The sequence below is a fragment of the Chiloscyllium plagiosum genome, unplaced genomic scaffold, assembly GCF_037043375.1.
Source record: "Chiloscyllium plagiosum isolate Xiang-an unplaced genomic scaffold, Cpla_swu_hap1 HiC_scaffold_14, whole genome shotgun sequence".
NCBI lineage: Eukaryota > Metazoa > Chordata > Chondrichthyes > Orectolobiformes > Hemiscylliidae > Chiloscyllium > Chiloscyllium plagiosum.
Window position 1 is genome coordinate 96,221,888 of NW_028270152.1, and position 13,509 is coordinate 96,235,396.

The window sequence follows — 13,509 nt, forward strand, 5'->3', positions numbered from 1 at the left end:
AATGATTGCCTTCTTTCGTTCCCTTTCTCTCAGTTTGCGACAATGTCGAAGAGAGAATTGGTCATTTCAGTGTCTAACTCAGCATGTGTCTCCATATGACTCTCTTTGTCTCTGTGCATCCACCTCTCCCTCTTCCTGTTACACATTCTCCGACACTCTGCCTGTCCATACAGCTCTTTACCGATTTCGGCTCTATGAAATGTCTGACATTTCGAGACAATTTGAGTGTGCAGCTGCTGAGAGGCTTTTTGCCCACTGACTGGAGTGCGTTGAATTGGGCTCACATTCTCCGGATAATGTGTCTGTCACTTCAAACCAGGCAAGGCGACACTTCTTCCTCAAACAATTATGACTGTTCCGAATTCAAAATAGAATTCCTAATCAACAAGAAAAAAATGCAATTACACTATAAATAAAGAAGCACAACGATGTATATATTGTTGCTTTAAATGTATGAACGGTGACATCAGAGAATGAGAGTGATCAGCTGGTGGTATCTCTGCCATGACCACAAAATTCCCGGCAAATCTGCAGCGTCTCCTGCCTCATCTCGTTATTCCGACCTAACTGGGAATGAAGGATGGGGAATAAAAGAGGAGGAGAAGCAGAAGTGCTTGTGGAATAATGAAAAGAAACCACAGACATAAGTAATAGTTCAAAAGGGCACACGCACGACCTTTGTTCCTCGATCATTCACAGTGTCAGATGGCCTGAGATAGAGATGTGTGTCAAGGAACATGTTCAAAAGCAGAAGGTGCTGGAACAGCTAAGCCAGTTTGGCAGCATCTGAGAAGAGAAATAAGAGTTCGCAGTTCCGGTCCAGTGACTCTTGCTCAGAACTAATGCATGAACGCGACAAGTAGGCACCGCTGGGAGTTGAACCCAGGATCTCTTGTTTACTAGACAAGCGCTTTAACCAACTAAGCCACGGCGCCACACCAGCTATGCTCTCACTCATCCATATGTGGAGTTGTTTAACCACTTCCTCACAGTCCTTGGACATGTGTTTTCGTATCAAAGTTGCTCACAGAGAATTGTATTCAATCCTCGAATCTTCAAATACAAACAGTTTATAGCTGAAAATTCTCCACTGAAAAGGCACAGAAAAAAATAATCTATTCTTGGATTCATTTAAAACTGGTATTTTCACCTGGTTAAAGTGACAGGAGAAAGAGGATGTGTTCATTCTATCGGGGCCCATGAACCACACAGAGGGGACCTCACGTTAATACACACAGAGGGGACCTCACGTCAAGAGGAACAAGGTCATTGCGGTGAATTGACTAGCTGTAATGTGTAAGTAAGTATAAACATTGGGCAGTAAAAGCTGACCCAATGGCACCGACATTGAGTTTTGCACCATCAGTTCCGCGCTCACTTCCTGTCTTATGCCTCCCAGGCATCATTGTCTATCACTTTATTTCACTGTCTTCGTCCACGTCTCAACTTATTTCAAACGATTGCAGATGTCTGATAGGAACCTTTAAATTTTCGAAACGGATTCCTGGAGTATAGTCGTCACTCAATGGGAAAGGATTCACTGCATATCCAGAATTACCACAGTGATGGAGGGGATGAATTACTTTCCTGAAGCTTTCAACGCCTCAGCACAGACATGCAGCCATGATACCGCTCGTGGGGAATTGCCAGGATTTACACTCAGCGACACTGAAGTATCAGCGAGATACATCCACCTCAGAAAGGTGATATGATTGGAGGGGCGTTTGCAGTGGTCGTTTCCCGTCTATCTGCTGCCTTTGTCGTTATATACGGATGGAAACAATTACTGAGCGATTCTGGCAGGATCTGGATGTGCGCTCTGTATGCAAGGAAGATGTGTTTTCATTCTAATAATTCACAAAAAGAGAAATAAATCTTCATTACCTGAGTAGGAATTATAGTGCTATGCAAACTCGGACTCCGAAACAGGGACCTCCTGTGATGATGACTGTAAAATTAAAACCTGACTTGTCGACACTCTTGTGTCTGTCGTTGACTCCATAACAAACTTCAGCTGCAAAGTCGCTCACTCCAAGTTTCGCAAAAGTTCAAATATGATTTCAATATGAAGAAAGAGGAGCTGTGATAATATGATGCTGTTCAGCAGATGTTCTGCAGGAAGGCACAGAACAGGCTGGTGGTCATAGGGCCTCATTTTGATGTGCTGGTATCCGGTGAGCTGGCAACACCAATGAGGGTGTCGTGATACTTGTCTGATTCCAGATCCCGGGCGAGAAATAACCAGAGTTTTCTCGCTGAACTTAGATTAGATTACAGTATGGAAACAGGCCCTTCGACTCCACACAGAGAGTCACCTGAGGCGGGAATTGAACCCGGGTCTCTGGCGCTGTGAGGCAGCAGTGGTAGCCACTGTGCCACCGTGCCGGCCACCAGCAGTGAAAACGTCCAGCAGACATGCAGACAACACTGAAGGAGGCACGTGAAGACGAATGTGTTCAAGTTGCCAGTGTGACGTATTGAATTAAAACAGTGACGCTAATTATCTTTGTTGGTTCTTCACCTTCGTAATCTTGTATCCCCCCGATATAAATGTCGCCATTACACATGGAAAAGATGAAAGGAAGTCGACGGTGGGTCGGCCCTGTGGTGTAATGGATAACACGTCTTAATTTGAATCGGTCTATTGTAGTTTTGAGTTCTACTTAGCTCAATTGCAGCATGCTGCTTTGTTGAAGTCAGTCATAACTGGTTTTATAAATTCATTAAGGGCAAAGAGGAGTCTGCGAAGAGTACCGGGACACCATAAATTCAATAATCCCGTCTCTGTTTGGTGCGGCTCTAGATGGGGGAGATATGAAACTTGTGCTTTGTATGAATGCTTACTGTGGGGAAGGACATAGAACACAGAACATAGAAAAATACAGCGCTGAACAGGCCCTTCGGCCCTCAATGTTGCGCCGACCTTTGAACTATTCTCAGCGCATCCCCTTCCAAAATACTATCATCACCCATGTGCTTCTCCAAGGATTGTTTAGATCTCCCTAATGTGGCTGAGTTAACTGCACTGACAGGCAGGGTATCCCGCGTCCTTACCACTGTCTCAGTAAAGAGCCTGCCTCTGACATCTGTTTCAAATCTATCACATCTCAATTTGTAGTTATGTACCTTCATACAAACTGACGTCATCATCCTAGGAAAATGACTTTCATGTCTACTTATCTAATTCTCTGTTCATCTTGTATGTATCTATCAAATCCCCTCTGAGCCTTTTTCTTTCCGATGAGAACAGACTCAAGTTTCTCAGCATTTACTCATTAGGCCTTCTCTCCAGACCAGGCATCATGCTGGCTCACTGGTTAGCACTGATGCCTCATAGCGCCAGGGATCCGGTTAAAATTCCAGATTCAGGCAACTGTTTATGTGGAGTTTGCATATTCTCCCTGTGTCTGCGTGGGTTTGCTCCGGTTTCCTCCCACAGTTCCAAAATATGCAATTCAGGTGAATTGGCAATGCTCAATTGCCCGTACTGCCAGTTGCATTAGCTGGGCTAAATATAGGAGAATGGGTCTGTGTGGGTTTATGTTGGGAGGGTCGATGTGGACTTGTTGGGCCCAAGGGTCTGTTTCCACTCTGTCGGCAATCTAATCTAAATCTCCTCTGCACTTTTTTCAATGCTTTCACATTCTCCCCGACATACATCCGCTAGAGCGTTTTGTGTATTTGCAGCATTGTAAAGCGGCTCCGGAACTCAACCCCTCTACAAATGAAACCTAACACACTGCATGCCCTCTTAACAGCACTCTCAACCTGGATGGCAACTTTCAACGATCTATGCACATGGACTGCAATATCCCTCTTCACATCCACACGACCAACAATCTTTCCATTGACCCAATACTCTGCCTTCCTGTTATTCTTCCCAAAGTGCATCAACTCACATTTAGCTGCATTGAACTCCATTTTCCACCTCTCAACCCAATTCTGCAGTCCATCCAAGTCGCCCTGCAACCTGTAACATATTTCCAAACTGCCCACTACTCCACCGACTTCAGTGTCATCTGCAAATTGACTCATACATACACCTATGATGCGTCTAAGTTATTTATAAAAATAACAAACAATAGTGGCACCAGAACAGATCCTTGTGACCACACCACCAGTAGCTGGACTCCAGGTTGTATATTTTCCATCAATTACCACTCGCTGCCTTCTTTCAATTTCTAACCTAAATGGCTAAATCATCCTCACTCCCATGCCTCTGTGTTTTCTCAAACAGCCTATCACATGGAACCTTAACAGAGGATTGTCTGAAATCCATGTATACCACGACAACTGTTCTACCCTCATCTACATGCTTGGTCACATTATCAAAAAAATACTCAATGAGGTTTGTGAGACACTGCCTGCTCTTGACGAAACCATGTTGACTATCTGAAATCAAATTATTGCTTTCCAGATGATTATACATCTTACTTTTTATAATCCTTTCCAAAACCTTTCCTACATCAGAAATATGGCTCACTGATATATAATTACCTTGGTCATCTCTGCTGTCAAGGGCACAACGTTTGCGATCCTCTAGTCCTCTAATACTAAACCTGTAGACAATGACGAATCAAATATAAAAGCCAAATGCTCTGCTATCTCCTCCCTAGGTTCCCAGAGTATCCTCGGACAAATCACAACCAGCACAGGGGACCAGTCTACTTTCACTCCTTCTGGAATTGATAACACCTCTTCATAACTAACATCGATCCTTTCTATTCTAATATCACTTATCTCATTCTTCTCCCCGACATTATTCTCCTTTACCTGAGTGGAAACCGAAGGGAAATGTTCGTTTAGTACTTCTCCCAACTCCACAGGGTCCCCAATCAACATCCCACTTCTGTCTTTGACTGGCTCTATTCCGACCCTAGTCATCATTTTAATCCTCACATACCTACAGAAGGCTTTAGATTTCTCCTTTATTCTATTTACTAAAGATGGCTCGTCTTCTGAAAAATCTCTTTAAATCCTTCCTAGCTAATTGGTAACACTCCATTGCATCATCTGAACCACCTTGTCTCTCAACACATAAGCCTCAATCTTCTTCTTAACAAGAGATGCAATTTCTGTAGTAAACCATGGTTCCCTTACCTTTTCAATTCTTCCCTGTCTGACCGAGACATGCCCATCGAGGAAACGCAATATCTGTTCCTTAAACCAGCTCCACATTTCCATTTTCTGCATCCCTCGCATTTTGCTACCCCGATTTTATGCATCTTAAGTTTGCCTAATCGCATTATAATTGCCCTTGCCCCATCGATTACGTTTCACCTGTGGCATGAAAGATGTAGTCTGTGGAGAAATGGATGTTGTTATCTGCAGTAAAAGGACTGTTACAGAAGAGGAAGCGCCGGATGTATTGAACAGGATAAAAGTTAATAAATCCCTGTGACGTGATCAGGTCACACCACAAACTCTGTGAAAAGTGAGACAAGTGATTTATGGATCACTTACTGAAAATTGTGTCATCGATCATCACAGGTGAGGTGCCATAAGACTAGGCTGGCTAACATGACACCACTAATTAAGAAAGGAGGTAAGGAAAAGCCAGGCAACGACAGACCTGTGAGTCTGACGTCGGCGGTGGGTAAATTGCGGAGGGAATCCTGAGAGACAGGATTTAATGTATTTGGAAATGCAAGACTGATTATGGATGGTCAGCAATGGCGTGATGCGTGGGAAATTATGTCTCCTTAAATTGAATGAGTTCTTTTTTGAAGAATTAACAAAGAGGATTTATGAGGGCAGACTCGTTTACGGGATCTCTGTGGACTTCAAAAAGGGAAGTCGACAATATTCCCCATGGGAGACTGGTTAGCAAAGTGAGGTGATCCAACCATTTGGATTCAGAATCGGCTCGAAGGTAGAAGAGAGAGGTTGGTGGTGGAGGGTTGCTTTTCAGACTGGAGGCCTGTGACCAGTGGAGTGCCACAATGATCAGTGCTGTGTCCTCAACCTTTTGTCATTGATATAAATGATTTGGATGCGAATATAAGAGATACAGTTAGTAAGTTTACAGGTGACACCAAAATTGGAGGTGCACTGGACAGCGAAGAGGGTTACCTCAGATTATAGCAGGATCTGACCAGATGTACCAATGGGCTTAGAAGTGGCAGATGGAGTTTAATTCAGATAAATGCGTGGTCCTGTATTTTGGGAAAGCAAATTTTAGCAGACTTATGCAATTATTGGTAAGATCCTAGGGGGTGTTGCTGATCAAAGAGACCTTGGAGTGCCGCTTCATAGTTCCTTTAAAGTGGAGTCGCAGGTAGATAAGATAGTGAAGAAGGCGTTTGGTCTGCTTTCCTTTATTGGTCAGAGCATTGAGTACAGGAGTCGGGAGGTTATGTTGCGGCTGTACAAAGACATGGGTTAGGCCACTGTTGGAATATTGCGTGCAATTCTGGTCTCCTTCCTATCCGAAAGATGTCATGAAACTTGAAAAGGTTCAGAAAAGATTTAGAAGGATGTTGCCAGGGTTGGAGGATGTGAGCTACAGGGAGAGGCTTAACAGGCTGGGGCTGTTTTCCCTGGATCGTCGGACGCTGAAGGGTGACCTCATAGAGGTTTACAAAATTATGAGTGGCATGGGTAGGATAAATAGACAAAGTCGTTTTCCTGAGGTCGTGGAGTCCAGAACTAGAGTGCATAGGTTTAGAGTGAGAGGGGAAAGATATAAAAGCGACCTAAGGGGCAACGTTTTCACGCAGATGGTAGTACGTCTATGGAATGAGCTGCCAGAGGATGTGGTAGAGGCTGGTCCAATTGCAACATTTACGAGACATTTCGATGGGTATATGAATAGGAAGCATTTGGATGGATATGGGCCGGGTGCAGGCAGGAAAGACTATATTGGGTTGGGATATCTGGTCGCCATGGACAGGTTGGACCGAAGGGTCCGTTTCCATGCTGTACATCTCTATGACCCTATTCCTCTATGTTGTGCCCAGACCCGACTCTGCCAATGCACTTCTGCTCGTCGTCAAACATTCTGAACTTTCAGATTGCAATTGTTTTAATGTCGTCAGCAAATTGCAGTTGCCTGTTCCCGAGCTCACATATTTTCCAATTCACATGGCTAACACAAATCCAATTAGCCTCAGTAATTACTGCAATGGCAATCAGATCTGGCTGTATGTGTGTGTGCGTGCATGTGTATGTGTGTGTGTATATATATGTTTTCAAACACAGGAACACGTACAGAATGCAGGGATTTAATTCCTATATTAAACAAGAATATACATTTATCAGTAGATAGTATATCAACTGCAGATAAACAATAACTAACGATAACATATCACTGGAATGCTGACAATCTTAATCCTCTCGTACAACTTCCACCACAAACTTCCAAAGGCAATCACAGAGAAAATAAAAACATGGTGTTGTTGTTGCACATGAAGCATGGGAAGGCAGTTCAGTAATCCCTGCCCATAGGAATCATTGAGATTATTCTGTTAACTTTTCAGGATACTCTGCGGTAATTGGTTGTGTCAGCTTTGTTTTCCTTGACACTGCTTCGACATGGTGGAAAACCCTCCTGCTGAACAAAGCAAACACCCAGGAAACTGGTCTCGCCTCAGAATTTTTCGCAGTATGAGTGACAAAGAACTCCCAAATTCCAGTACATTTTAAAAACTCAATGTGTTCCTTAACTCTAAAAGTGAACATTTAGCAAAACCATTTACAACTTTAAACCCAGTTTCTCTTAACTAATTGTTATTGGCCTTCAACTGTACAGCAACATACTTTTCCAATAACCATATATTAAAATTACATCAACTTAATTTCAAAACCACACAACGGCTTTCAGTGACAGTTTCCATCTCCCTCTGGCTATAGGTCTCCCTGGGTCATCTTCGATATTTTCGTTCAAGGATATTTCGTGTGAAAAAGGAACTTCGATCGGGAATAATTTATGGACAGTTTACTCTATTGATGACATTAAGTCTCACTCTGTCTAACTGTCAAGATGTCTGATTCTTTACTGCCCAAGCATTGGATTATATCAGTGGTATGATATTTGCAAAACCATAAATTCAAAATAATCAATTTTTAATTTGCTGGGCCTAATTTAAGCTGATGTTTTTTTATCAATTTGAATCATTGCAAAAACAACAACCGATATTCAGGTATTTGTTTCACAATGAAATATAGTATATTTTCAAATTTCCAGTACACTCTGATACTGCTAGTCAGTCACATGATTGGTACCTGCAAGCTCTCATTGCCAAACAGCCTTCCCTCTCTTTTTAATGTACATTTGACACCCGCAAATTTATACCATCTCCCCACTTACGAAAACGATATGAACCATTACAGTGAAAAACGTTTTTTTTCAGGTTTTATCCACCATTGCAAAGAAATGCGTTGGGGCTTAATGTTACTTCATATTCATTCCTGCGCGCGGGCGCGCGCGCGCGCGCACACACACACACACACACACACATATATATATATATATACACACAAAATATTATTTTCCGTTCAACCTTATCTATAGTCTTTCTGTTAAATAAGCAATAACGCAACTATAACCAATTTATTATGAGCCATAACATGTACAATGTCTAAATTAAGAGTCTGCAACAAAAAACTCCAACGCATAAAACTCACATTCTTGTATTTTATTCGTTCCAAGAATGTAAAAGGATTTCAATCTGTCAGATAAACATTAAACTGTTGGAAGGCCAGTACGACACTCAATCATTCTTTCTTTCGATGGTGGAGTATTTTCTCTGGTGGGTGTGGAGTTTAGTGTGCAGTAAACAACAGGCGCTCAATTCCATCATGATCTTCGAACAGCTGTACAGCTCCAACGCGTATGTTGTTGGTGTCCAAATTGCATGACCGATGTTATGTAACAAGAACCTCTCCTCTGCTTTCGTGAATGTTGATTTCTTTCATTGTATTACTAGTTTTGCTTCTCTTAATCGTTCAAAGAGCTCTGCCAATTGCAGCATGTGATCTCCCCATGACTCACTAACGATCACTACATCATCTGGATGGACTGCACGGTTTCCTAACGCAGCCATAAGCCATAAGGTCATGAGCCTTTGGAATGTGGCTCGTGCATTTTTCATTCCAATGTGCATCACTTCGAATTGATGTAACCTATTTGAAGTCAGGAACACTCAAACCTCTTTGTATTTCTCTGATAAAGCTATCTGCCCATCACTACGCAGTAGTTCCCACTACCTAATGTTACTAGCTTATCCAAATTTCTCGGTACAGTCTGAGTCGGTTCGGTGATAGTTTCGTTGAGCTCCCATCTATTTTCTTCCACACTTGCGTGGCTTTGAAAGGATTAATCATATAGTGGTGTTGTTTTATCAGAACAGCATTCCCTACTTCTACCCCATGCACAATGGCATTAGTCCTCCCCATGTTATTCTTGCAACTGTCGACATACTGCTGCTATCTTTCAACTGCGTTTTTTTTTTCCTGCGACAGTTAGATCACTGACACATCACAGTATTCAGGGACTTCCTCATTGTTGAATTTGCGGTCCATCAAAAGCCCCATCATCTGAATTTGTTTTCTCAATCTGTTGGGCAGGAATTAACTCTGTTTTTTTCAGTGCCCTCTCTCTGTTGTAACAAGGTTTCAACGTGTTCATATTACATGCCCGTCACAGTTTTCTTCTATCCGCATAAGACCATAAGACCATTAGACCATAAGAGATAAGAGTGGAAGTAAGGCCATTTGGACAATCGAGTCCTCTCCACCATTCAGTTATGGCTGATGGGGATTTCAACGCCAACTACTCGTATCCCTTAATTCCTTGTGAGATTGAGCATTTATCAATCTCTTCACTGAAGACATGTAATGCCCCCGCCTCCACTGTGCTCCGAGTTAGTGAATTCCACAGGTCCGCCATTCTCTGGCTGATGAAATGTCTCCTCATTTCCTTTTTAAGTTGATGCCCTCTCAGTCTAACGCTGGGCCCACGAGTCCGAGTATCCTCACGAGACAGAAACAATTTCCGAGAGTCCACCTTTTCCAAGCCATCTTGTATGTTACTATTAGATCTCCCCTCAGCCTTCTGAACTCGAACGAATACAATCCTAGGATCCTCAACGATTCATCGTTTGTTAGACATACCATTCCAGCGATCATCTGTGTGAATCTCCGCTGGAGAAGGTCTCGTGCCAGTATGTCCTTCCTAAGGATTGTTCCACAACAGGACTCAGTATTCTTAATGGGGCTTAACCAAAGCTTTATAACGACTTCGTAGCAACTCACTGCTTTTACATTCCAACCCTCTCGAGAGAAATGACAAGAATGCATTTGTTTTCTTAACCACGTACTCAACCTGCAAATCACTCCGCAGTGTACTGGCACTCCCAGATCCCATTGTGCCTTGGCTTTATGAATTTTCTCACCGTTCATAAAGTAGTCCTTGCCTCTGTTCTTTTTTTCCAAAGTGCAAGATCTTGCATTCTCTCACATTAAGTTCCATCAGCTATATCTTGTACCATACTCCTAAATTGTCCAAGCCTTTCTGTAGCCTCCCCAACCCCTCAGAACTACCTGCCTGTCCACCTAACTTTGTATCATCGACGAACTTCGCCAGTGTGCCACCAGCCTTTTATTCCAGATCATTTATATATAAAGTGAAGCTGGGACCCCAACACTGAATCCAACATCTTTATGTGACAGTTTTTCCTGACTCAACTTTTCTTCTCAATTTGATAAGGATCACTACAGCTGGCTTTTGAGTGAATATTACAACTGGTTATACGTCATCCCCACGGGAAAACGTCCGAATTTCTGATTTTATCTGACCCCGTGCCTTTCCACACTGTGCCACTTCAGGTGCTGTTTAACTAACTCACCTACCCGATTTTATCTCTGCATCACCTCCGATACATAATCCAAGTGCGCGGTCTCCTACTTTGGCCCTATGAATTTCTCCGTAATTATTTTCAAAAGGCCTCTCACTCCATGTCCGAATATTACGTCAAGGGCATAAACTTAGAAGGTTTGTTGTGAGGCATGCCCAATGGCAAACAAGGCAAATAGGATACGTTTATCTCAACCATTCGGGCAGCCCTGGCAGTACTCTCTTAACATGGTATTCAGCATCTGATGCCTCCTTTCTGAAGCTCCCTGGGATTCAGGATGGAACGCACTTGTTTTAAAGTGCTGTATTCCTCAGCCATCCACCATTTCGTCAGATAGCCGAGTCGTAAAATTTGGCCTTAGTTTGATTGAATATTCCTGGATGGCCTATACCATGTGAAGAAAGCTATTGATTCCACGACCATTATTTTTTCTTCTTCCTCCGTACAGGAATTGCCTCCACAAATCTGTTTGCCATTTCCATTATGGTTAACAAGCACTGCTTCTCGCTTCTAATTTGGGGAGGGGATGTGCAGAGTTAGTCATCACCTGCATGAAAGCTTCTTCCAATGTTTTAATTGGCAATAAAGTTGTTGCTTTTATAACTGTTGTAGCTTACGTATCTATTGGAAAATATGACATGTATGTCAAACGTTATTTACATCCTAATTGCATTTGAGGCCAATATAAATGCTTCCGTACCTCAGCCTGAATCGTATTTCCACACAGTTGACCTCGTACTTGTAGTTCATGTATTACCCATAATACTTCCTTTATTGCTATTTGCAACACAAGCTTGTGCATTTCAGCCCAGTTCTCCCCTACGCTCTTCTGCATGGCGCCCATTTTAAAATAATAACCATCAGGAATAAACTCTGACTTATTTTCTGAGTATACGTCGACATATATATCTATTATTGTCTCGTCTTTCAGTTGTAAGTCCATTAGCCTTCCATTTAGTCACTTCTGCCTGACCTCCTGCCAGTTCCAGTTTTCCTGAACCATTACATCAAATAGTGTGCCCGCTAATTGAAGCTCAATTTCTCCGTCTTTCTCTTCACATTCTGCTTCGTGCAGTGACCTATGATAGCGGGATCGTTTTACTACACTGTCTGAAAGCATGCCAGGTTATTTACCTTTTAACTCTTCAATTCCCTGGTCTCCCTTGGTGTCTCCACAACACTGGTGGCACTCCAACCTTGGATACTGATCAATAGATCCCAAGAAAAAACTGTATTCCTGGAACTCACACTCGATCACTACTCCAACTTGTCTTGAGTTTGCTTTCCAAACTGATATTACAATGTACGCTAAATTCCTGTCCAACTATCCCACAAATCACTGTTCTCTCGGGTAACATGTCAGAACGTGTGCAAAAACATTCACCTCTCGATCCTGTATCTCTGAAAATAGTAACATATTTCCCTTATCTCTGTGTTCTTTCTGAGTAAACTTTACCCAGAGAGATGAATTATTTTCCAGATCAGGGACTTACTCTATACCCAGCCCATATATAAGCTGTGCACTATCCAGTAGCTCCTCGATTTTACTTGGGGGCTTCTCTTACTACATTCACGAATGCCAATGGCTTAGCGTCTTTCATCACATCTTTTCCCACAGTGGCTTAATTTAATGACCAGTACAGTGACTTCATGTGTCCTCCTTTACCACAGTGGAAACGCTTCTTTTTCCTCCTCTTGGGCTTCATTGTGAACCTGTTGTAGACTAGTGCCAACGTGCTCTTTATTTTGTTTTGTAGATTGAGATCAGTACCTCTCCAAATTTCTGTCCCTCACGGGATGAATTTCTTGTCAAAAGCTGAACGTTGCCTTATGCAACAGTGCGTATTCATCTGTCAACTCTGCTGCTATTCTCGCTTTTTTGTTATTGTTCAATCCACTCAAATTCTTGTCATCTCCGAGAGTGAGTTCTTCAAAACTCCTCCAGAAGATTAATCTCTCTGAGAGCCACGTCGGCCTTGGCTATTGTAACTACGGCACCCAAATATCAAAATAACGATTTTTAATTCTATCGAACTCAACATAGGTCTGACCTTGTTCCTTCCTTACTTTTCTCAACCGCAGTCGATACGCCTCTAGTACGAATTCATAAGTAATCAAAACCAGACTTCTTGACATCTTCATAATCACTTGACCACTCAACTGACAGCACTGTAAATACCTCACTCGCTCTGCCTACCAACCTAGTTTGAACGAACATTTTCCACAATTTCAACACACCAACGGCCGAGTCAATTGTTCAAATGAAATAGAGAAGGCTTCTAAATCATTCTCATCTAAATGTGGATGCGCTTTAACATATTTGTGTGTATCACAATCTTCTCTCTTCATATCCTCCTGGTTAACTTGACTTTCCTGGAAATGGTGCAAATTCTGAAGATTAGCTTCTCTCTCCTTTTCTCTTTATTTTCTCGCTATTCCTTTTTTCCCTGTCTTCGATGTCTCCTTGTTCAACTCAGCACCTTCTCTTTATTTCTTTTCACTCTACTTTTTTCCTTCTCTTACTCTTTCTGTCTCTTCTCACTTCTTTCTAACTCGTATCTCTCTCTCTCTCTCTTTATGTCTCTATTTCCTTTTCTTTATCTTCTAACTCCATTTTCCGAACATGTAATATAAGTGTTTTTTCTAACTCTGC

General features: G+C 42.3%; 1 non-coding gene across 1 annotated transcript; it reads right to left on the minus strand.

The window, feature by feature from the left end:
* Positions 1 to 861: 861 nt before the first annotated feature.
* On the minus strand, positions 862 to 935 carry trnat-agu (transfer RNA threonine (anticodon AGU)). Its single transcript has one exon. It is a non-coding gene; the product is annotated as a tRNA-Thr (tRNA).
* Between the last annotated feature and the right edge of the window lie 12,574 nt (positions 936 to 13,509).